The following is a 26779-nucleotide window of genomic DNA, read 5'->3' as shown; positions in this document are numbered from 1 at the left end:
AGTTTTATGAGGTTTACCTTGTATGCAACAAGTTGCTTTTTCTCCCACTGCTCTTAAGACTTTTCTTTAACTTTTGACATTTTAATTATAACGTATCTTGGTGTGGATCTCTTAGGATTCATCTTGTTCAAAAGTCTCTAGGCTTCCTAGATCTGCATGTCTGTTTCTTCCCCCAGTTTAGGGAAGTTTTCACCCATTATATTCGATTAAGTTTTCTGCCCCCTTCTCTCTCTTCTCCATCTGTGAATATTATTTTGCTCACGAATCCTGTAACCTACCTTCACTTTTCAAAGTTTTTTTTTTCTTGCTGTGTTTGGATGAGTTCCATTACCATCTTTCAGATTGCTGATCTGCTCTGCTTCATCCAATCTGTTAAATTCCTCTATTGTATTTTTTTAGTTCAGTTATTATATTCTCCAGCTCTGTGACTTCTATTCAGTACTTTGCCTCTCTCTCTCTCTCTCTCTCTCTCACTCTCTCTCTTTTATCTCTTACCTAAAGTTCTCACTGTGCTCATTCATTCTTCTCCTAAATTTGGTGAATATCTTTATGGCCATTATTTTAAATTCCTTATCAGGGAGATTATATATCTCCATTTCATTAAGGTCTTTTTCTGAGATTTTCTCTTACTCTACCTTTGGAACATTTACCTCTCTTTCCTCATTTTACTTGACTCTCTGGGTTTGTTTCTATATGTTAGGCACAGCAGTCACCTCTCCCAGTCCTGAAGGTGTGCTTTGTGTAGGTGGAGAAGCTTCTTGGTTGTCTAGTTCTTGGTCTTTCAAATCATTGTGATTACCTCAGTAAGCTGATTGTTTCTTGATAAATCCCTACTGTTGAGGGTGTGCCAAGACCTGTCAATGTTACAAGGGGAGAGATCTTGTTTAGCACCTAGTGTCAGGCTAATTAGAAGCCAGACCCTCAGGCAGCAGCTTTTCAAATATGCCAATACATACAGTCCTCTGGGGCTGCAGTTATAAACTCTGCTGGCCTCCAGGCCAGGAAATCTGGAGGTATCCCCTGGGCAACAGTTGCCAAAATTGGGGCTCCAAATGAATGCATAAACTCTTTTATGGGAAGTATTTTGTAGTGAGACCAAAGTTGTACACAGGATGGTGTCTTCCTGCTTACATTCCCTGAGAGCACCTCCAAAGCCTAGATGTGGCAAATCTAAAGCATGCCTCTCAAGCTAAATCTCCAGAACACATAAACAGACCTTTCCCATAGGAAGACTAGGGGTGTGTTTCAATCTACTGTCTATGCAGTGCCCTGGGGGTGTACCCTGCCAAGGTGTTTCCAATAGTTAGAGTCCTATGGTGCCTAGATACACAGGCTCCCTAGCCACCGAGGCAGGGCAATCAAGGAGTGTTTCCTGTGTATATTGCACACACATACCAGCTTTAGCAAGGCAGCTGCAAACATCGGGTGAGGCCCTTGCTGGCTTTAGCCACGCAATGGGAAAATGCCTTGACTACATATGCCGCTGGCTTTAGTATGCAGCAGCACAGTGCCCTGTCTGCCCGTATCTACTGGCTTTAGCAAGGAAGCAGGAGAAAGCTGTAGTTGTTTGTGCTCTTCAGTCCCTCTGGCCTTAGTACATACCTGCACTCACCTGTTCTAGTAGGGTAGAGGGGGAGTACAAAAATGGCATCCACTGGTTCCTCCATCTCTGAAGAGTCCTAGTTGTGCCCTGCCCCTCCAGCAGATGCTCGGAGATTAGCAAATGAATCCCCTTCACATATACGCTAAGCACTTTCAAACTGCTGCTATTGCACTTTGTTCCAGGGTGAGTGAGATGGCATGGGGGCCCTTTAAAAGGAGGATCTCAGTTCCCTACTGCCCTTTGGCTCCACTGGAAGTAAGCCCCTTGTTTTTCTAAGTGGTATGTTCTGGGGGCTTATCTCTCTGGCCCAGATCCTAAGGTGTCTAATGTGCCTGATGTGCCTCCCTTCCTCCTCCAGGATAAGCTCCAGGCTTGTGAAATCCCTCTGTATTGTGAATAATCATGCCTGGGGCAGGATGGGGGGGAGTTGGCCAGACTGGGTCTCTGCCACTTCTACCTGTCTTGATGTGGTCCTTCTGTCTTTTGTTGGGGAGGAACAGTTTATCTAGTTTTCCTTTCTTTTTCAGAAGAAATTGTTCCATATGTCACTGTAGATTTTGTGTGTCTGTGGGAGGAGGTGAGTTCAGGATCCTCCTACACTGCCATCCTGGACCACCCCCTCCTAGTTTTTATACATTTAAAATTTGTATTGCTTCTAAGCAGAATCTTGCTAAAATAAGATCATTCAAACACATGCAATAGTCTAATTTTTAAAGGCCCTTATTTTGGGGAAAAATGATAAATTCAAGGTGTTTTATCACTGTTTCAGAATACATTAAGGAAAAAGTCTCTGATAGCTGGTATTTCATGCATTTTCCCCTTAAAAAGCTCCACTTTTGCAAACCTGCCCAGTTTCTCACATACTCTTTTAGTTAACATTCATGTGAGCTGCAAGCATGATGCCAAGGAATTCTGTCTCTGGAGAGGAGTCTCAGTCCCAGGTCTGGGAAGTAATGAGTTGCTAGAAATCTTTTCTTTCCCCATAGCTCGGTTTTATGCTTCAGTAATAATGTTTATAATGCCACTTCTCATTCAGTCCCACATCAGATGTCACCAGTCCACAGAGGCCTTCTCCAAGCCTCCTCGCTAGAGTGTCCCTATCCCGTTACTCTCTGTTGCATCACCCTAGTTCTTTCCTGAATAACATTCATCACAACATATGAGTATTGTCATTTGTTTATGGAATTTCTTAACCTACTAATCTAGTTAACTCCTGAGAGCAAGTGACTTGTCACCTGTCTTCATTTCTGTATCCCCAGGACCTAGCATTGGGTTTAATGAATAAGAAAATGAACTAAAGTTTCCTGTTCAATTTGTTTGATCTGGGTCATCATATTGGATGTTTCTCCCCTATGCCTGATCTCTCCTCCACCAAAACAGAGCCAACACACTTCCTCTTCTTTTCCCAGGAGCTGCTTGTTGTTGCTGCTGCTGTTGTTGTTGTTACCCAGTTAATACATGCTCATTTTAGAGAACTTGAGGCAGGGACCAAAATCATGTAAATAGACAATTAAAATCACTAGGGTTGATTCATCATCCCAGTTTGTCCAAGAATGGATGGAATTCCCAGAACATGGGAAAAACCAGGAAAACTCAGGGCAAGCCAGGATGAGCAGTGTACCCTACATAACTTCTCACTCAGTAGTGACTATTATTAATTTATGCTATTGTCATTCATTACTTTATGGATATTATAGTTAATTCAGATTTCATTATATAATTTTGAATTCAACTCTTTCTGAATAATTTTATATTAATTATTTTAAGTATTTTCTCAAATGATTAAAATTCCTTATCATTAAAAATACCATTTAAAATATCATTTTAAAAACTGCTTTATATTGCATATTTTATTTAAAAGGCCATGTAATATAAGACCAAAGACTAAAGACGCTGGAGCCAGGTTGCCTGGGTTCCAGTTTCAACTCCATCTTGGACATTTTACTTATTCTTTCTGTGCCTTAGTTTCCTCACCTGTAATATAAGGGTCAAGAAAGCACATGCCTTATAATACTGTTATGAGGATTAAATGGATTTATATATGAATGTTATTAAATTGCATATTTTTCTTGATAGACTGTCATGTGGTGCAATAGAATATTCATAGTACATGAATGTCAGACCCTGCTTCCTCCCACTTTTATCTTTCAGATGCCCTACTCCCAAATAAACCTTTGTATTCCTAACTCCACCTCCTCATCTGCTTCCCACAGGGCCCAACCAATATAGAAACGAGGCTAATTTGATAAAAGAAAAATAAGACTTTTCATTATTTTAGTTGCATTTCTTTGATTATAGATGCAGTTGAATATTTATCTTTATTAGGCTCTGAAATTTCCTCCTTTGTGGACTATTCAGGTTCTTTGCCTACCTTTCTTATTGAGGTCTTACTGTTTTTCTTGTCTGTTTAAGTTATATAATTATGTAAGTTATATTTTACATATTGTATATATAAAGGATATGATCCCTTTTGTCATAACTAAGTTTTTAATATATAGAAGTTCAACATTGTTATATAGTGAGATGATCAATTACTTTATAATTTTTATCTTTGTTCTAATGCCAAGAGCATATATTCCCTTCCAGAGGCCAGTCTATAATTTCTCCTTATTTATTAATAGTTCATATTTAGTCCATCTGAAATAAATTTTCACATATGGTGTGAGGTGAAAATCTAAGCTGATTTTTTTTCAAAACATGTCTCCCTAGACCATTTAATGAACAATCTTACCCTTTTTAAAGTAACCTCTACTCCCAACATGGGTGGGGCTCAAACTCACAACCCTGAGATCGAAAGCTGTATCATCTACTGAGACAACCAAGCCCCCCAGTCGCACCCTTTCTGATTGATTTGTCGTGTCCTTCAGTGTCATTTACTAACATTTTATATGTGTCGGGTTATTTTCCTATTACTTAAGTTTATCTTTTTTTGTATACATTATACTTGGTAAAGTCCTATATTTTTATAACCTGTTTTGGTGTCTGCTATTGAATTTTAAGCAATAAACTTTCTAGGCTTTTGTACTTTATCCAAAATGGAGTTATGTCTCTACAGATTGTGTGTAGAAAGTCACTTTCTCTTTTTTCTACTTTCCCAAGACTGGAAAATTTGTCATTGCTGAGGCTAGTCGTAATGACGGCAATAATATAAAGAATTCTTATAAAGCTCTGCATAAAGGAGGAAAAGTTAATTTGTGAAGCAGAGCAGCTTAAAACATCATAGAAATGTGATTAGAATGCCCTTTTTTGTTTGTATAGGAGACTATCAGTTTCATCCTATTTTCTAGTGCAGAGCAACCTAAAAGCCTAAGGTCCAGAATGTGACCGTGATGTCATAGGACCTCTCAGTGGTGTGTTCTTCAGAGTGAAGCAAAGTTACAAGAAACGTGTTTATTCAGCTGCTGTGTGAGTCACATCGTCACATACTCTTGGTTGGAGGAGACGGTCAGAAATTATAGACAGAAATATGAACGGAAAGGCAGGATCCTAGACAAAAATTGCTTAGTTGCTTTTGTTGCCTCTGTCATCATCTTTGCAACAATCTCGGTAAAACTAAGCTCAGACGACGGAGGGAGAAGACACGGAGTAGGGGCGGTAGCGGGCAGTGACCAGTCGGCCAGTGGCTGCGGGAGGATTCTTACCCGGCTACCGCAGGATAAATACCACATAGTGGGAAATTAGGAACAGGTAGAAACACTTGAAAGGACTGCAGAATTCCTTTATGGTAACAATCATGCTGTAGGCCAACTGCAATTGTGTGCATATGCTTTAGTTGTCAGCATTTAATTTAGGGTATCATAACCCGTTGTGATATAATAGGGATCCGCAGCACTGGATTTCTCTTCCCTCCGTGGTGAAAGATCTTCTCCTTTTTCTTTCATCCTTCCTACCTTCCTTCTTTCCTTCCTTCCCTTCTTTTCCTTTTGCTATGGTGCCTTTCACGTAGGTGTAACATAAGTGTGCTCTCTTCAGTTCTTTCATGTGTATAAAGAGGAAAAGGGCATAAACTCTTTAATGAACAGTAAAGCCAACAAGAGCAAAAATAAACATGTAGCTTAAGCCTGTAAAGTAACACCATCTAAAAATTCTGTGGGATGAAAGTTTTTCCTCTATCCATTGTTTTTCTCCTACATGAAGCAGCCACAATTTTTAAAGACTACTGTGAAGAGTGTCCTTATGACGAAGCACTCACCTGCTCTGGTTAGGCCCATCAGCACCCCAACAAAGCTGTTCCGAGTTGAGACTGCCGGGGCGCCTGGGTGGCTCAGTCAGTGAAGCATCTGCCTTCAGCTCGGGTCCTGATCCCAGGATCCTGGGATAGAGCCCCGCATCCAGCTCCCTGCTCAGAGGGAAACCTGCTTCTCCCTCTCCACCCCCCTCCCCACTTGTGTTCCCTCTCTCACTGTGTGTCTCTCTGTCAAATAAATAAGTAAAAATCTTAAAAAAATAATAATAAGAGTTGAGACTGCTATGAGGTTGGGATAGAAAGCCATTTCCTGAAACTGTTCAGGACAGTAGCTAAGCTTCACAGAGAATATGGAGTTCTAAGGGTCTTCTGCGTAAGTACTGAAAAGTCATCTGACTTTGAAAATAACTTGAAGGTGGCACATTTTTATGACAATAGAAAACTAGTTCAAATTCTAGAAATAGAGACATCATCACTTCAGTCTGATTCTATGATAAAATGCAGGGCAAAGAACCAATCGCTAAAAACAATTACAGATATTACTTGGAACAACAAAGGTGTAGCAGTCCTAGGTAAAGTCATCGTTTTTGAAATCGTCAATCATGGTATCCTAGAAGAGACAAATTCATGTGCATTTGAAAGCAAGCATTTTGTGGTCAAACAGACCCAGCTCTGAATCTGTTACTTTAGGGATCTGGGACAATGGGTTTCTCTGTCAAGTAGAAATGTTATTATTTCCTACCCCAGAGGCCTATTGTAGGAATAAATGAGATTGGCATGTAAAGTATTTAGCCCAGAAGTGGGCACACTCCAAGTCCTCGATAAGTGATACCAATTACCTCTATTGTGGTTATTTCTCACCATCATCCTAGGAGCAGAAGAAGCTAGATAGGTCTTCTAGTTCATACTTCCGCTGCTAACTTGGATCACGTGTAAATACTTTCATAGAAAACAAAATGAGTCCCCATCCTCTTTTTTAAGGCTACTTAAGGAAATGGAAGTACTTGATGTCCTACAGGAATGTTTTCTCACTCAGAAATGTTTCTAATTTTTCTAAAAACTGATCATACTGCAACAGAAGCCCATTTCTTCTTGGAGAAAAGCTGATCAGGGCACCGGCTGGCACAGTCTGTAAGTGTCTGACTCTTGGCTTCAGCTCAGGTCATGATCTCAGGGCTGTGAGATTCAGCCCCGTGTAGAGGCTCAATCCTCAGGGCAGAGTCAGCTTGAGGGTCCCTCTCCCTCTCCCTCTCCTCCTGTCCCTCCCGCTCATGCTCTCTCTAAAATAAATAAACCCTTATTAAAAAAAGAAGTTTATCACTCTTCTTTAGTAACCTTCTAGATGTGCCACTTGATGAAAATTATAACCTGGTCATCCCCTTCCCTTTGCACTCCCCTAGACCCCACCCCAAACACAGCTAATTATTCCACCATTTTCCTTTCTCCAAGAGGACACAGAGGAAATAATAATTTCACTACAGTTGGGTTATGGTTCTCAGTGTAACGGTCACTAAGCCTAAACACTAACCAGTGATTCTCAGGCCTGTCTGATCATATAACAAGGAGTTTCTCTTGGAGAAGAATAATGGCAAACCTGAGCAACTGGGCCAAGATAATGGATCATGTAGGGCAAAATCAGACGATCCACAGAACGCTGAGTTGATGATGATGAGCAACAAGGACTTGGGCAGAGCGAAGGCAGGCAGATGCTAATGAAGAGTTGATTTTTTAGAGGGTCAGTTTGGTGAAACAATCACATATGTTTATCTCTTCTTCCTCTTAAGATTCTATTCAAATCACAGAAACAGAACATAAAAGGAATAATTTTAATACCAAAAAAAAGAAGGGCTCCACTGCTGAACACTAGATTAGATCCATTTCTGGAAGACTAGGATCTAACAGTGATGTGCTTACTGACGAGGAAAGAGAGAAGCAGCCTCAGTCTGTAGAGAGAGAGTGAGAGGGAGCAAGTGTCTGTGTACATTTAAGTATTGGGGACGGGGCAGGGAATGCAACTAAGGAGAAAAACGATCTGAAGAATATAAAAGAGGCACAAGACACAGATGAAGAATATAAAAGAGGCACAAGACACAGAGGTACCACAAATGGTGGCATTGAGCTGTTGGACTAAAAACAGATGTATTCCATGCTCATAGCAGGATTTTTTATACTAGCCAAGACATGGGAATCACCTAAATGTCCACTGATGAGTAAACGGGGAAAGAATTTGTGGCATATACATACAATGCAATATTCTCTTGCCATTAAAAACAAAAACAAAAACAACACAAAAAAAGACAAAAACAAGGAAATTCTGCCATTTGTGACAATATGGATGGACCTTGAGGGCATTATACTGAGTGAAATAAGTCAGACAAAGACAAATACTCTATGATCTCACTTATATGTGGAATTTAAAAAAAAGAGAGAGAAAAAATAAAAGAAGAAGAGGGAGAGATCAGACATGTGGTTACCAGAGTTGAAGGGTGAGGGCAGGAGTAATAGGAGGAAGGTGGCCAAAACGTACACACTTCCAGTCGTAAGATAAACACGGGCTAAGCATGTAAGGTACAACACAATGCCCATAGCTACTGGTGCGGCGTGACATGATTAAAGTTGTCGAAAGAGTAAGCCCTAAGAGTTCTCATCCAAAAAAAGGGGTTTTTTTTTCCTTTTCTTTTATTGCCTTCTCTTTTTACTGTAGGAGATGATGGAAGCTAACTAAACTTGCAGAGCTAATCATTTCACAATATACCTAAGTCAAACTGTCAAGCTATATACTTTAAACTTCTACAGTTCTGCATATCAATAATATCTCAATAAACCTGGGGAAAAACAAATTGAATTCTTAAACACTATTTATTTGTTTGTTTATGAGAGAGAGTGCATATAAGCAAGGGAGGAGCAGAGAGCGAGGGGAGAACACGGCGCCCACTCCAGGCTGAGTAGGAGGCCAGCCGCAGGGCTTGAGCTCGTGAATCTCACAACCCTGAGATCATGGCCTGAGGCACAACCAAGAGTTGGAAGTTTAACCAATGGAGCCTCCCAGGGGCCCCCAGAAATTAATTTTGTAAAAGCATGTTTTCAGCTCCAGCTCTCCTGAAGAATTTTTAAAGAATCCATCTTAAAGAAAATATAGAGGGTTATTTTCTAAATAAGTTGAATAAGATCAACCCAAAAGACCCAACATCAGTGAACAGTAGTTCCAAGAAAAAACAGAAGAAAAGAAATCAGGACATTTTCAAATAAATAAGAAAATTTCTAGAGATGAAGGACATACGTCTCCATATTAACAAAGTCCCCAATTGGGTGTCTGGTGGCTCCGTTGGTTAGGCGACTGCCTTTGGCTCAGGTCATGACCCTGGAGTCCCAAGATCCAGTCCCGCATCAGGCTCCCTGCTTGGCAGGGAGTCCGCTTCTCCCTCTGACCCTCCTCCTTCTCATTTTCTCTCTCTCACACAAATAAATAAATAAAATCTTTAAAAAAAAAGAAAAAAGAAAAGGAAGAGGAAACTCCCCGATAGCCAAGCACAATGAATGACAAGAGACCTATGTCCACATAAAAATTGTGAACACGAAGAACAAAGACAAGATCCTAAAATCTTCCCCCAAAATAAAATTGCTACCTACAAAGCAATGTGGCTGAGAGTAGCATTAGGCTAAAACTGCATATATATATGACAATATGAGTTGCCAGACAACAGGGGAATAATATTGTTAAAGTCCTAATGAAAAAATAATTTTGAACCTAGAATTCCAAATGCCCCAACTACAAATCAAATGTGATCTAGACTAAATCCATTTTCAGACATGCAGCGACTTAGAAAATTTATCTCCCCCACACCATTTCTTTAAAAATTTCTTGAGGATATATTCCAGTAAAACACAAGGACAAACCAAGAAGGTGAAGAGAAGTCCCAGGATGACAGCTGTGCATCTGCCCCGGAGGCAGTTCAAATCGGAAAAGATGGCTAGGAGGTCTTGCCTGAGATGGCAGGACAGACTCCAGGAAAAAGCTGCACAGAATACCACAGCTGGTATTATGTATAGAAGTCACCAAGACTATTCTAAAGGTAGATAGTTCAATAGAAAAGGCAGCTTTCGAAACTTCACTGGGGGAAAAAAATCTATACTGGGAAAGATGTAATCATAGTGTAATATTGTATCAGTCATACTTTTCCAAAAGTCACAATAATGACAACATTTTATTGCCTTTCAGTTTTTAGACTCAACCTATAGGCAACCCATGGAAGATTAAATTTTGGTAACAGAGTAGACCATAAATGTTACCAATTTTGACAATGCAAATGAGAAAGTATAGAAGTTAGTTGGGAAAAGGAAGGAGTGGAGAAGAACTAAAGGCAAGGACAGTCACTAATACCTCCGTCCTGCAAGACGGCCGATGAAGGACAATGCCTACAGTTGAAGAAATAAAAAATTAAGGTCTGGTATGCCTCTGGAAGTAACCAGGAAAGGAGGGAGTGGAACCACTGAATGAATATCTCATATCACTTTTATTGTAAAGAAAGCACATTTACATGAAGTCTAAAATTGATAAAACAGACAATGATAGAAAAAGCCTATTTAAAGTTACAAAGATACAAAAGCATTACCGGACATTTGTTATCAGTGGCCGACTCTTGAGAATGGGGTAACGGCGGGACGGATGGGGCAAGGAATAACTACTCGTAGCCACATGCACAAATTACTCGAATAAAAATTATGTGTAGTAGAATAACTGAAAGGCAAACACGACTCATTTTTTAAAGGCATCGTCGCGCAACATGGCATTTGCAGGATTAACGCGTCAAGATAACGGAAAGAGAGGAAGTCATAGACACAGGCAGTTCCTTGAGGGCAGGTATAGCTACAACCATCTCTGTTTTTCTTTCTCCAAGGTATTGGATTGGATTTACTCCTCTCGTAATGCAGGATTTTCTGGCTTTGGAGACCTGTCGACTAGATAACGGAATCAATGATCCTTTGAGGCAGGAAATCCTATCAGTGCAGAAATTTCAGTCTGTCCGATGAGCAAAGGGCGACTGCCTAGAGCCGAACGGTCAGAGAATCAGACAGACCTGACTGAGGTGGGCAAGGGGAAGGCGAGACAAACTGCTCTCCAGCTCAGGGTCTTTTGATCTTTCTTCAAGATTTAGGAGCAGGACCCCTACTCAGTGTTCCCAAAAACCTTGAAGTCTCTCTGATGAACAAAGTAAGTCATTGGGATTTGGTGTTCTAAATCAGAAATTCAAAGCCTGTGAGTTTGAAGACCTGATTTGGAATGTGCCTCTGCAACATATAATGAATTTGCACAACGATAAAGACAATGGGCGTCAGACAGCCCTGGGTGCCAATACCGACTCCACTTTTAACTAAAACCACAAACAGACCTTTCCGTACTTTGGTCTCTTTGTGAAATGAGAAGTATTCCACAACATGAGATATCGCTCAGGAAGGTGTTCAACAAACGCCAACTATGGTCATTCGCCATAAAGAATGTAATAAAATTCTGAAAAATGCTTCCAAATCAAAATACATTTAACCAAAATCAGATAACTAGTTTACACATACTAGGATACACATAACTATAATAAAAAAGACGGGCAGTAATAAGTTTTGGCAAGGATGTGGAGAAACTGGACCCTTGTACACACCATATGAGAATGTAAAATGGCATAGCCACTTTGGAAAACAGGTTGGCAGTTTCTCAAAAAGTTAAGTAAGTATAGAATTCCCATATGACTCAGTAATTCCATCCCTAGGTACAACCCGAGAGAATTGAAAACATATGTCCCCACAAAAACTTGCACATGAATATTCATAGCAACATAATAGCCTAATAGTAGAAACAACCTAAGTGTCCATAAACTGATAAACAAACAAATAAAATGTGGTATACCCCTACAGTGCAATATTATTAGGCAGTAAACAGAAATGAAATACTGATGTATGTTACAACATGGATGGAACCTTAAAAATTTTCTACAAAAGAAGCCAGACACAAAAACCCACATATTGTATGATTCCATTTATACGAAATATAAATAAATTTGTCATGGTAGGCAAATCCAAAGAAACAGAAAGTAGATTAGTGGTAGCCAGGGCCTGGGGAGAGAGTATAGGTAGTGAATGCTAATGGGTAGAGCTTCTTTGGAGGGGGAGTGATAAAAATGTTTTGGAATTAGATAGTGGTTAATGATTGCACAACTCTGTGAATATATTAAAACTACTCAATTGTGTCCTTTTTTTTTAAGATTTTATTTATTTATTTGTCAGAGAGAGAGAGCGAGCGAGCCCAGGCAGACAGAGAGGCAGGCAGAGGCAGAGGGAAGAGCAGGTTCCCTGCTGAGCAAGGAGCCCGATGTGGGACTCGATCCCAGGACGCTGGGATCATGACCTGAGCTGAAGGCAGCTGCTAAACCCACTGAGCCACCCCGGCGTTCCCTCAATTGTGTACTTTAAAAGGGTGAATTGCATGATATGTGAATTATAGCTCAATAAAGCTGTTATAAATTATATGAGCCTTAAAAATAAAATAAGGTGCAATAAGTTAATATTATGTATGTGATATATGATTCAAGGGGAAAAAAGGTACAGAATAAAGAAGGAAATAAGGAGGAAAGTCCAGTTACAAAATTAACTGGGACAAAATTAACTTTGGGATGGTTGTTATCATCCCAAAAGTCTTTGAAACTATTATTCCAACCTGGATCATCATGAGAAGACAGAATTCCATTAAAAAAACAGTGGTATGGAAAGATTTCTCACAGAACAGAACTTAACTTTTTAACAAAAAAAAAAGCTAGCTTAAAAGAAAGATTTTTCAGGGGTTTTTTCTCCTCTTTTTTGTTTGATTTGGGTTTGAAGTGTAGATTGGCTTGGACTAAATTAAATTTGGCTAGGTAAAAACAAAAAAATTTAAAGAAATAAATTTGACTGGGTAAAAAAATCATCTTTGGGAAAACTAATATTTATCGAATATTATTTTCTTTCATATGAGTAATGGTATACAAGAAGAAAATGTCAAGAAATAGTGGGGCAAGAACCATACAATGGAGTCGGAAAAACTCCCTTTCTTTAGAATAAAGAGGCTAATTTTAAAATGCTGCGTGTGGGACCTGGAATGTAAAACATCTCAACTTGGCATTGAATGCTTTCTCCTCCCAAGCCCATCGCATTCTCTTCTCTGTCTCCACATTAAGGCTGGGTAAGAAAGCTCATCTGTTTTGGACGGGATCCAAATTAGATGTGGATTTGTACCTGTGAGAACTTAGGATCTCAGTAGCAGCTGGCTTGTATCCAGTTCTTGGAATGCTTATCATCATAACATTATGATTAAACACTGGCAGATATAAATAGGTGTCATTTATTCCAGTCATTTAAATGTTTTGGAATAAATTATTCCTTTTTTAGACAAGTTCTTCTAGGGCAAAATTACATAAATTGGAGGTATTTTTGTTGTAATTTTAAAGAGTCCATCTACCCATAATGGTTTAAGTATTTAGAGAATGTTTGCAAAGACCAGTTGATTCCTTCCAGCTCTAAGGAGGGTCAAATTACTATGTTGCTTTGGATCCCCCTTTAACTTGTTCTCTGTTTTCTTCAGAAACTGAAGCTCAGAGAAGTTAGGTAAATTGATCAAGGTAACACAGAAATGGTTAGACTTATTTCAACTCCAGGGGTTTTTTGCTGTAAGTTCCTTACTTTTACTCAATATCTCCCAGTTGCCTCACGTTATTACAGCTTTTTCTTTGGACTATTTGAATTCAATCTAGGCAACATTTCCCTTGGCAAAAAATTTTAAAATATGCTCTCTTAATAGGCAAAAAGAATTAAAAAGAGGGGTTTCAGATTGGTTACGTGCAAAAAAACAAATGCAACCATGGTAGCTTTCAGGGGGAGTAAATAAGTGATTTGGTGGTATAATTAGCTTACCGCACAGGATCAGTTATGGGACTGACTCTCGAGTGATTTATTTTGGTCTTTTATTTAAAGCAGCCCTTATTTTTAGATTGTTTGATTAACCTCCAAGTTAGAAGCTCAGCAAATTTCTGGGTGGGCAATTTTAACTTTCCAGATTTGGAAAAGCCCTTGCATATCCACTATCCTCTAAAAATGAAACCAACCCTTCTTCAGGACACTGGTCCCACGAGAGATCATCCAGAAGCATCTTAAACCCTCTAAATACCCAAGAACAAATTCAAAACCATATTCAAGAATAAAACAGGTCTACACATCATATTAGATGGCACCAGTGTAATCTCCCACTCTCTAGGCTAGTCCTTTTAGTTTTTTTTTTTTTTAAGATTTATTTATTTATTTGAGAGAGAGCAGATCAAGAGAGAGAGAGAGAGATTACATGGGGTGAGGGGTGCCGAACGAGGGAGAGGGAGATGCAGACGCCCCGCTGAGCAGGGAACCTGATGCAGGGCTCCATCCCAGGACCTGGGATCATGACCTGAGTGGAAGGCAGATACTTAACCTACTGAGCCCCCCAGGTGTCCCAGGATAGTTATTTTCTATTATCAAACTTAACTGCCTCAGAAACCTATCAACAGAATATTCCTTCTCTTCTTAGCCATTGTTGGATTAAGCCATAAATCCTACTCTAAGGCTAATGAAATTGGCATTAAGAAAGAAAGAAAGAAAGAAAGAAAGAAAGAAAGAAAGAAAGAAAGAAAGAAAGAAAACAACCAATGGATTTAATAGTTCCCTGTAAAACCCTGAGCTTTGGCTGACAAGAATTGAGCTCACAGAGAAAGCAATGCTCAGCTGGGACTGGAATAGGGCCAGAAGGGAAGGCAAAGAACCCCAACTAAAGGGTAACTTGGTTACTTCCTAAGAACCCAAATGTGAAAAGATATAGTAGGTGGTCAAGTTCTCGGCTAGACCATCTTAGTTCCGTAAAGACCAAACACAAGAATGGCCCCACTTTCTGATGGTTTGTGGTTCTTTCACATCCCATCACCCATACTCCCTTTTATGAGATAAGAATATATAATGCACACATTTTTAGGATTCTCCTTAGGTGAGAATGTGGTTCCAGAGAACCAACTCTTCCATGGAATGCAGGGGTTGAGAATATGACCTATTTTAAGCCAATCTGTGTTTTCTATCCCTTGGTCACAATAATTGGTTCAGGCCAGTCAATGCCAACAACCATAAATTCTAGAACCTCTCTGAGATTCTCTGGGAGAAGGCTACCCCTTCTGTTGGGAATCTAGAAGCTTCCAAGAAGACACTGTGTGCAGCCTTGGCATTAGACTGGAGCCAGTGCAGTAGGCAGAAGAGCTCGGAGCTGGACACAGAAAGAAGCTGGATTCCATCTGCACTGCTTGAACCTCAAATCTCTCCCCCGCCAGCCCCAGCCGCTGAAAACCCTGGACTCTTCAGTTCTATTGGCCGATAAATTCCCCTTCTCTGTTAAACTAATTTAGGTCGGGTCTTCCATCACTGGCAACAGAAAGAGTCCAAACCGTTACACATTTCATTTACACAAATGTCCTTGCATAAACTATAAAACATAAATGCATCCATATTTCTGTTGGGAGATAATCTTCTGAACGTGTTGAAATAGACATTGTTAGATATAATATATCTAGGACAAATGGAAGCAATTATGTACTTTGTAAACATGAAACTGTGCAACATTACTTTGTGGCTCCAGAGCGTTATCGCAATCAGAACTCCTACACACGCACATCACTGACCACCACTGGGACCACAAGTGAACTGACCAATCTGAGGTCAGCAGTGCCCAGACTGTCACATGCAGAGAGTTGTTTATTTATGTAAGCAATCAGAATTCAGTAATTAAACTGAGTAGCAGAGGATGTTTCACTTCATAAGCAATGTGAATCAATTTAGAAGTGAATCGCCAGTGATTAGGGATTAATAATAAAATAATAAGGTTACACCGAAAGAAAGTTTGAGTGGAAAAAGACCAGAACACTTGATTTGGGTCATGAAAAAAAGCAGATTTCTTCTACTGGCTTCATGTATGACTTTTTGTTTTAAGTCCTGATTGCTCTGAAGATACCACCGATGGCATAGAAGGAAAAGGAACATTTATTTCTAAATGTCTGTTAAGTCATCAGTTTGAAGCTTTCTGCAGCAAATCACAATTTAAACTGACTTACAGAATGGGAACATCTATTGACTCACGTGACCAGAAAGAGAGCAGACTTCCATGTCAGTTCAGCCAAAGGTTTGTAAGATCATCAGGGCCATCGCTTCCCATTTTTGGCAATTCCCTTTGGTTGTGCTCTCCTTCTTGTAGTGGTTTTTCAGTTGGGCTAGCTTCCCCATGGTAGCAAGGTGGCTATCGGCAGCTCCCAGGACCAAAATTTTGTCATTTACACTGGGGGAAAGAGGAGCTTCCTTTTCTTCCCACCAAAAAATCAAATTCTTATACTTCATACTGCCTGGACTTTCACATCTCTGAAAAAAATTACTGTAGCTAGGGAAGTCATGCACCACAGTAATTTCACACGGGGGAAAATGAGCCTGTGCCCAAGCCAGTAACACAGCCAGAGAAGACGAATGCGAACTCATCCCTAGAGACAGGGAAGAAGTTGCTCCCACCCAGCCACATGGTTTCTACCCCAGGCAAGAGGGTGAAATTGGTATCACAGAGACAGGAATGATTTTTTTTTTTTTTCCTATCATGTACCAGACTGAACACAGCCATCTACTGTGGGCTATAGCACTGGACATTTGCTTAGGGTGCCAATCTACAAGGAGGCTTCACTGGAAATGTACCTAGGTGAAGACAGTTGTTCAGGGCCGTCCTACGTGAAGGTCACTGTATTCCTTAGCCTTGCATAATTTCACACTAATTTTCTCTTAGGGAAAAATGGAAACTAGGGAGAGACGAATTCTCAAAGCACATGTATCTACCGCTACTGTTGCCTATTTTTGCTGTGTGTTTTCTCAAGGTTATCTCTAAATATCATAGCATAGTTTCCCCCAAAAGCAACAGCCTGGTGTATTAGGGTCTTTGGCCTTATTTTAACACATCAAACTTCTATTCCAAAGATACTGATTTTCATGCCCATTTTTTTTAACACTATCATATGGACCACATTCAAATGAATGTTGGATGCTAAAATCATTTTAAGTCATAATAGCAGCAAATGTTAAAATAAACACAAAATAATTACCATTACAAAGCTTTGTAGCAGACACTTTTTGGTGGCTTAGGTCATGTCCCCTGAGCCCACTCCTGACTGCCAGTGATCACCAATTGCCTCACGGCAACCACACCGTCAATCATTTCCATTCTCTATCTCAGGGCCTTCTTTGAAATCTGAAGCCACAAGTACCTACTGGGCCCATTGGCAAGCAACATCAGGAAATAAAGCAGGTGCTCAATAAATATTTGCTGAATGAGTGAATGTTAGAGTATAATAGATTGCTATTAACCTGCCTTGTCTGACACCTGGGTGGCTCAATGGGTTAAGCTGTTGCCTTTGGCTCAGGTTATGATCTCAGGGTCCTGGGATGGAGCCCCGCATCCGGCTCTCTGCTCAGCAGGGAGCCTGCTTCCCCCTCTCTCTTTGCCTGTCTCTCTGCCTACTTGTGATCTCTGTCTGTCAAATAAATAAATTTTAAAAATCTCTTTTAACTGCCTTGTCCATAGACGAATTGCTGGGTTCTTGCTATGCTGTGAGGGGCATACATGTTGGTTTGGAATAACTTTTTACAATGGTGGGAAGGTTCTAAATCAGTGCTGTCCTATACAGCCACCACTACCCACATGGGGCTGGCTATCGAGCACTTGAAAAGTGGCTACTGTGAGTAAAAAACTAAATTTTAAATTACATTTAATCTTAATTAACTTGTACTTAAATTTTTTTTTTTTTTTAAGATTTTGTTTATTTATGACACGGAAAGATAGTGAGGAAGGGAGCACAAGCACAGGGAAGCTGGAGAGGGAGAAGCAGGCCCTGAACAGGGAGCTAGCAGGAAGCCAGATGTGGGGCTCGGTCCCGGCCGCTGGGATCATGACCTGAGCTGAAGGCACACACCCACGCACCCCTGCACTTAAATTTAAACAGCCACATCTGTGTAACAGCTACTGTACTGGACAGCACAAGATAAAAAGTGCCAAGTACTGCCACAAAAATCCTCTTACTACTTGCCATGATCAGCCAGGGGAGTACTTATGTAGTAACAGTCGGTGGGTACACAAAAAATTACCAGCCTAGCTGGTAAACCATGTGACTTGGGTCACCCCAAGCAAGCAGTGTATCAGGCATTTCTTTTACTTGACTCAAAGTCAAGACCTAGCAAAAACAGGTAGATGGAACCAAGAACCCTGGGTGGTTACCTTGGTCTGTGTTTCTGATAAGTTTGAATACAGATGTTCAGTGCTGGATTTCTCTGTGTTGGTGTAGACAGGAAAGGGAGAGGGTGGTTTAGAAAGGCGGTGCTTTCAGATCCATTTACATTTAAATAAGAAAAAAGGTGCTGTTTTAAAAGAACCATTCATGTCTATGAAAACATCTCTGAATCTCTTATCATGTGAAAAGTCCTTTTTCCTAAGAAAAAGGAATACACGTTTTGTGTAGGTGCCAGTGTTCAAGTTGCAAAGGTTGAAAGAAGTTTCCAAATCAGCAAGCCCTGTTCCCCATCACTAATAATAATAATAATAATAATAATAATAATAATGATACTTTGTGTGCACACACCTTGCTCTCTGTGGTTTCACAGATAGGTCACAGGCAGGCATCAGGTACACACGATTTCTATGCTCAACCCTCTCAGTGACCCAGTCTTTGACCTCAGAAGAGTTGGGGTAGATTTAGACCAAGGGCTCCTGGGTGCACAATGAGAATGTTCACTCAAAACTCTAACAGCAGCACTTCTGACTCTGCTTTGATGAAAAAAGCCACACACCAGCTTTACCAGTTCCCTGGGCTTTCCAGGGACCACCCCTGACATCACTGTCTGAGAGATTTGCCTTTCCCTCTTGTCTTCCCCTTGCATGCCCCTCTCTCCTCGCCCTGCTCTTCCATGATGATTGCTGGCACATCCACTCAGCCAACCAGTTAATAGCAGGGATAACTGTGATGTAATTTCAGATCTTGGAGATACAAATGAATGAAATGCAGCTGGGTAGGTCTCAAACACACGGTCTTATTACTTAAACCTGATTGGTGCAGCTGAGCACATTGGGGACCCTCTTTGTTCGAGTCAGAGGCTCCATCTCTGCACAAAGGCAATGACCCCAAGGGCACGATGACACTTTCTACCCCAGGCCCAAACCCTCAGTCCCACTGCACTCCCCACAGCCTCCCACACCTGGAGTCCAGCTGGCATCTACTTACCAAGGTTTCCCCCTTGTAGGCCCTCTGCTGGATTAAATCTGCTGTAAACTCCAAATTTCCAGGGTTGGTTGTGTGGCTCTTGGAGGGTCTGTTAGAATCTGTTACCCTTGCAAAATCCAAGAACCCTGGGGAAGAGGGCAACATGACATCTCAAACCAGTCTCCAAGGGCACACTTGGAAAATTTAGACTTTACAACTATGGTTTTCACTCTGCATGAACTGAGTTGCTCCTGGAGGGTTCTGAGCCAGGACTGACAAAGGAGACTGAACTTTTTAAGGCTCCCTCTGCTGTGCCTGGATCTCTAAATACCACCCAGCCCTAAATTTCCCAACGATTGTTCTGCCGCTCTGGCAAGAAATCTTATTCTTTCTCTGCCTACTGGGCTTACTTCCTCTCCCTCACCATTTCCAAGATCTGTTGCTCCGTCTCTGCTTCCAGACCCCTCCTTAGCCAGACGGGCTGTTCTACCTGCTGACCCAAACTTTTGCCCTTTTTGTCTACTTCACCACAGCCAACAGAGCCAGACCTGGCTATCGCCCTTAACATCAACCGAGTGTCAACCATTCATCATCTGGAAGCAGTACTGATCCCCGTCTGTATTTGACTTGGCATGGAGTGGTCACCTTTCTCTCAGAGATCCTCAGGAGAGACTTAACTGGGAAATATATAGTTAGTTTCACAAAATTACAACTATGGATGTCTATATTTGAATTCTGCTTCTTTTCGGTTCATGTTACATAATGAGCATTTTCCAACTTCTTAACTAAATGATTTTTCGTGGCTTCATTGAATTCCATTGTGCAGTTGTATCATGATTTGATCAATCTCCTACTTAAGCATTTTGATTATTTCCAGGTTTTTGATATCATAAACATGTTAAAAAATGATCTACACATGAACAACTAAGCGGGTCTCTGACAATTTCATTCTATTAAATTCCTTAAAAGGGAAGTACTGGGTCAAAGGGTAACAGCATATTTACGGCAGGCTGAGAAGACTCGTCTTTAAATGAAGACCCCAAATTCCAATAGAAGTGAAAAGACACCGAAGACTGTCCAGTCCCTCAGGATCCCCTGACCATGGGCAGGAAATAAAGCTGGGGAGTATGTTCTAAAATAGAACACCCGCCCCGCCAACTCCACCCCTGCCCAGTAAAGTGTTTAATCATTTCTACTTCTTTCGAAAGACCCGCACCTGCCAGAGCATGTCGATCAATGTTGATGAAGTAGCTTCAGCTGTCAGGGACGGCAGATGGGCAAACACACCTGGCCTCACACCATTGTTAGCTTCAAGTTCTCCTTTAAAATGAGCAATGGGCACCAGACAAAAGTGTAATCATCTTCTACACCCCTCTTTCAGCCCACACTGTGAGACACCAATTGACCTTTGCTCTAATTCCTAATTAAAATCTGAAATTACACTCCATCTGAAGAGCGGCTGTTCAGTGGAAATGAGCAATGTGTACAGCATTGACACCACATAGATCGAGGAGGGCGGGAGCAGCAACTCACTCAGGTACTTGCAACCTCAGCAAAACAAGGAGAGTAGGGTTTTATGCAGACACATCACAGCAGAGAACCAGAGGGTGATTTTTTTCCCTTGAATTTTCTACAATAATCATCTTCTGAGCAATTAATCTCCTAGCCTTATATATTGAACCTCGATATATACATACACTGGTGATATAAATCAAACTATCTCTTTTTCAGATAAAGGAATGCAGATTATTTCATTTGTCTCAAATCATCTATTTGAGCTAGATTTATTTCCTTCAACTTTTATTTGAATGCTTCCTACAAGCCAAACTTTGTGCTTTGTTGGGAGATCTGCAAAATTGATTAAGACAAATCTCTGACCTTGAGAAAGGCAATGTTTCTAGTCATGGAAGCAAAAATTCTGATAGTATGCCCAAGCATACTTAGGGAAAAATTAAGCAGTAATATACTGAGACAGAAGTAAGCTAAACAAAGACTTGAAGTCAACTTTTGTGGATAGGCAAAAACCACACATGCACTAGGAATCTAGGGGGAAAAATGACATATAAATGTGACTCTAATGGACAAATTCATTCTCACTATTGAAGACTAGAGATAAGATGCATTTACACACAAATCAAATCTCATAAAGATGAATAACTACTCTGGATCTTTTTCAATGTAGTAATTACTCTTCATATAAAGCTCGCAGTAAACATCAATTTCCATGTAATTAAAATCAGTGTCTTTGTTCACATAATAGGGTAATATCATGTCACTCAAGATGCTGTCCAAGGACAGATTGAGATGGGCAGAGCTGTTTCCAGTTACTAATGCCTTGGGGAAACGGTCAACACTAGCTACTTCAGTGATATTCTAGAGATGGTGGGTTGTCTAGATGCTTCCTTTTCTTCCTCCCTTTTCTCTTCCTCGAGATCCCTGGGCCTTCCGCATTTACCCGCTCCTGTCACCTGGACCTGAGGAGAGTCAGAAAGGTGAGGTCCGACATCAGTGTTGCTGCTCCGCCACAGTCCTAATGAAAGGGTTTGACGGAAGATAATACTGAAGTATACAAAATAACACAAATAACGTGTGGAAATTTTCAGGGAAATTTCATTGTTTTTGATACTTCCAGGCCCTTTTTAAAAAAGATTTATTTAGTTGAGAGAGACAGCACGCACATGCACCCGAGTGGGAAAGAGTAAGAGGGGGAGAGAGAGAGAGAGAGAGAGAGAATTCTCAACAGACTCTCCAAGGAGCATGGAGCCCCATGCAGGGCTCCATCCCAGGACCCTGAGATCGTGACCTCAGCTAAACTGAAGGTCAGAAGCGTAACCAGCTGAGCCCCCCAGGCGCCTCAGACACTTCCAGGATACTTTACGTGAAGAATGGAAAACTAGCTACTGCTGTCACTGAATACGAATAAGAGTGAGTCTTCCAAAATTTTGGGACGTCTAATCACTTCAGATGTAAGCTGCTCGTCTTACTTTTTCTTTTAAGATTTTATTTATTTATTTGACAGAGACACTGTGAGAGAGGGACACAAGCAGAGGCAGAGGGAGAGGGGGAAGCAGGGTCCCTGCTGAGCAGAGAACCCAATGCAGGGCTCGATCCCAGGTCCCTGGGATCATGACCTGAGCTGAAGGCAGAGGCTTAATGACTGAGCCACACAGGCGCCCCCATTTTTAGAGGGATCCAGGAGGTCCAGGGTCCATGCTTAGCTAAGGTAATTGAATGAATGTCACAGTCACGGAATATTTTCATGCAGTAATGATCTCCCTGCTGCTGGATAATTGCTGAAGCAAATCCACTGATGAGAGAGAAATGAGGAAGCAAAGCCGTGTGCATTTCCAGAGCACAAATACTGACCCCTTCAAGGCATTCAATCGTTCTGACTTTGTTTCTATTATCAGGAAGTGACTGATGAAAACTGAATCAGGGTACGTCCATAGATCCTGGCGGGATCCACAGATGCTTTTGCATCACACCTCACTAGAGGGCTGCCGTCCAAAGGCTGTCTTGTAAAGCTGACCCACAGGCAGAGCGGCATGCCTGCCAGTGAGAAGGCAGTCTGCTCTGGCTGGATCATCTGTTTTACATTATTGATCAATTTTGATTCATCTTCACTTCTGATGCTATTTCTGGTTGAAGAAATGGCTCAGCAATTTGGAGCACATAGCCATCTGAATCAGCTGTCATAATACTGGTATAAGAGCATCATCTACAAGCTGACACTTCTTATTGTGCCGGATCAAAGAGTTACTGTGTCACATATTGATTGCTAAGACTTAATGCTCTATGACTCAAGTGTTCATATCTATCCCATGGAGCCATTCATTTTCTGCTGGCCGGAGGACCATCCAAGAAGACAAAATTCCTGCCTCAGCATTATCTTGTAAAGTAAAATCTGGGGGCACCTGGGTGGCTCAGTGGGTTAAAGCCTCTGCCTTCGGCTCAGGTCATGATCTCAGGGTCCTGGGATCGAGCCCCACATCGGGCTCTCTGCTCAGTGGGGAACCTGCTTGCCCCTCTCTCTCTGCCTGCCTCTCTGCTTACTGGTGATCTCTGTCAAATGAATAAATAAAATCTTTAAAAGAAAAAAAAAAGGAAGGGAATGCATTTCCTTTCCCCTACATTGTTGAGCTCTGACTTCATAACGGACCTACAGCATTGTCACATAATTTTAATATCTTAAACACAATAAAAAAACACACTCCCCAAATCATGGAAGTTGGGGACAACTTCAAAGGAACAAGTACAGCAAACCCTTATGCGGAGCCGGCTCACCAGCTGTCTCCGTTTTCTCTCTCCCTTGCTGCCACTATGTACCATTCCCAGCATCCCTTGGAGCTAGTATAGCCCTGTGGCACAGGGTTGACCAATGAGATGCAAATTAACGTACAAGCTTATAAATATGCTTAATTATCTTGGAAAGAAGGAAGAGGAAGGAAGGGAGGAGGTAAGGGTGGTAGAGGTTCAAGTAAGGAAGGCAAAGTAGAAAGAAAAAAATCATTTCCTTCAAGCCTGCATCTCTCTCTCTATATTTCCTCCTCTCCCCATCAATATTCTGGAAAGAGTACATACCTCATAGTAAACAGTCCCCTGAATTGACTTACCCAGCCCTCACCTTCTCCTGTCTAAGCTTTCACTTTGGGATCTAACCCATTCCTTAGAGTCCTATGCTTGTGGGAAGTTGATCTTATTCCCAAAGTTTGACTCTTACTCCTTGCTAAAGTGATTAGGTTCAGATCAATAAATTTAAGCAAATTTCAAGTCTCCTGACCACAACAATTAGGTCAGGAATGGGAAGATAACTTGGTTTTCTCTTTCTTCTAAGAAAACCTCTAAAAGGCCACCCACATTCTTTCTCTTTCTGGATCTTGTGGTATTTTGAGTCACTGCTGCAGTCATTTTGTCACCAGGACGGAAACCAGGCTTGAAATAATCTGACACGACAGCATGCAGAATTGCAAGGTGAAAACAAACTTTTTAGATGACACTATTGAAACTAACACCTGTTCTCCTCTGAACCCCCCAGGTATGTAAGCCAATGAGCTCCCTTATTATTTGAATTCAGTCTTTTGTTACTAGACCAATTAAAACCAGTTCCTAATGTCTTACAGAACACCACCTAAATATGTTCTTACTTGCCTCCTTCTCGCCTTTCCCAAATGTCATGGCTCGTGTTCCAGCCTTATCACTCTTCTCCTTGACTTTACAATATAATAGTTAGGAAGTTTCTTTGATTTTAATTTCTCTTCCATTCAATCTGTCGGTATATAGCCACCAGATACTCATTTTCTATGGAAATCTGATCATCACAGTTCCTTGCTCCAAACTCCTCATGCATTCCCACTGTATGAAGATGAACTGTAAATCCCCTATCCTGTTATACAAAGCTCTTCACAATCTGGGTTCTGCTTACCAGTCCCATCTTATCACTAAACACTTTTTCTGCCCCAACCCTCCCAACACACATACATAAAGACACATTAATTTATTGAAATTCTAAATTACATGTAGTTCTTAAACATATAAATCTCTCTTCTGTCTTGTTTACTGTTCATCTGTTATTCCCTCTGTTGGATTTCTAGACTCTTTCCCACTGTTTGTCCAGTGGGTAGTTTCATCCTGCATAAACTCTTCCATGAAGCTTACTCCAATTTCTCCATACGATCCAACCATGACAATATTCATATAAGATCAAGTTCTCTGAAGGCAGAGACAATGTTTAATTCATCTTTATAATCCTGTCACTTAGCAGTATCTGGCAGGATATATCCTCTATGGTTGAATAAATGAATATAAATTACAAATGAATGAATCAGATACAGAGACTGAAATCTTACTTGGATTATAGGCTCGTCTACCTGATAAACAGATAGCTAAAATAATAATTATCAAGAAGTTGACTAGCCTGTTAGATGCCTATTCCATGATACTTAGTCCCTGAGAGATATTTTCATTACTATAGAAGATATATTCTTTTTGTCTTCCTACATTCCTAGGATACTTTCCTAATACCTCACCTTCCTCCAGGACTACTCCTTGATCTTGACCAGAGAGGTAGATATGTGATCCTAGACCAGTTTTTGTTTTCTTTTTCTTTTTTTAAATTGTGGCCCAGTTTTGTTTTTTTTTTCTCCTAAGAATCTGACTCCTGAGCGAATACACCTAGAACCTATCTAAGTAATCTGATGGAAACATAATTGATAACCATACCTGTGAGCTCTTAAGGCTAGAAATCTGGAGCTATCTTGCTTCTGTCTTTTCCAAACCTTCTGAAAGTTTGGTTGCTCGGTTCTTCCTTCTGTTTTGTGGCCTACCTCCAGTATCTTTCCAGTAAGTCCCTTGTGTTTGTTATGTTAATCAGAAATGGATCTGTTTCCTGTAATCATAGAATTTTAACTCAGGATAATTCTTTGATGCATGCTAATTTACGGCTATCATAGTATCACATAACGTAAAGGGAATATGTATTACTGTTGATTTATAAGGCATGCTATTTCCTACTATGCCAGGAAATACCTAGCCCAGTCCTTGACATACAGCAGAGAAAACAGTATTTGCAAAATGAATAGATCCGTTAAGTCCATCTGGTCCAGAACATTCCATCCTAAAAAAACAAATATAAAACGATTTAAGTGATATCATGCACTTTTTCTGACCATAACACTATGAAACTAGAAGTCAAGCATAGGAAAACATTTGGAAAGACCATAAATACATGGAGGTTAAACAACAAGCTACTGAACAATGAATGGGTCCACCAAGAAATCAAAGTAGAAATAAAAACTTACATGGAAACAAATGAAAATGAAAACACAACAGTCCAAAATCTTTGGGATGCAGCAAAATATGTCCTAAGAGAGGGAAGTGTATAGCGATACAGGATTACCTCAAGAAACAAGAAAAATCTCAAATAAACAACCTAATCTTATAACTAAAGAAACTAGAAAAAGAACAATAAACAAAGTCTAAAGCCAGAAGAAGGAAGGAAATAATAATAAAGGTTAGAACAGAAGTAAATAATACAGAGACCAAAAAAAAAAAAAGAACAGATTAATGAAACCAGGAACTGGTTCTTTGAAAAAATTAATAAAATTAATAAATCTCTAGCCAAACTTAAGAGAGAGAGAGAAAGGGCCTCAATAAATAAAAGCACAGATGAGAGAGAAGAAATAACAACCAACACCATAGAAATACCAACAATTATAAAAGAATATTATGAAAAATTATATGCCAACAAATTGGACAACCTGGAAGAAACAGATAAATTCCCAGAAAAATATAAACTATCAAAACTGAAACAGGAGAAAACAGAAACCTTGAACAGACCCATATCCAGCAAAGAAATTGAATCAGAAATCAAAAATCTCCCAACAAATAAAAGTCCAGAGCCAGAGGGCATCACAGGGGAATTCTACCAAACATTTAAAAAACAGTTAATACCTATTCTTCTCAAAGAATTCCAAAAGAACAGAAAAGGAATGAAAATTTTCAGATTCATTCTGAGGCCAGCATTACTCTGATACCAAAATCAGATAAAGACTATACTGTAGGGACACCTGGGGGGCTCAGCTGGGTGAGTGTCTGCCTTCAGCTGAGGTCATGATCTCAGGGTCCTGGGATCAAGTCCTGCATCAAGTTCCTTGCGTAGCTGGGAGCCTGCTTCTCCTTCTG

General features: G+C 40.5%; 1 long non-coding RNA gene across 4 annotated transcripts in view; it reads right to left on the bottom strand.

Annotated features, from left to right (window-relative positions):
• LOC116585247 overlaps positions 1-26779 on the bottom strand; it is an 82738-nt gene that overhangs the window by 43350 nt on the left and 12609 nt on the right. Inside the window, exons 1-4 of one of the 4 annotated variants that reach the window (XR_004283515.1) lie at positions 24228-25811; positions 20316-21573; positions 19121-19245; positions 9498-10748 (exon numbers count right to left, since the gene is read on the bottom strand). This is a non-coding gene — a long non-coding RNA (uncharacterized LOC116585247). Of the gene's footprint in view, positions 1-9497; positions 10749-18233; positions 19246-20315; positions 21574-24227; positions 25812-26779 lie in introns of those variants that run through there. The other 3 variants (XR_004283516.1, XR_004283514.1, XR_004283513.1) reach the window with 3 other exon arrangements.

The sequence above is a fragment of the Mustela erminea genome, chromosome 2 (genome assembly GCF_009829155.1).
Source record: "Mustela erminea isolate mMusErm1 chromosome 2, mMusErm1.Pri, whole genome shotgun sequence".
In the NCBI taxonomy this organism is placed as follows: Eukaryota; Metazoa; Chordata; class Mammalia; order Carnivora; family Mustelidae; genus Mustela; species Mustela erminea.
Note: the sequence above shows the minus strand (reverse complement) of the source record. Positions and strands in the feature narration are given on the sequence as shown.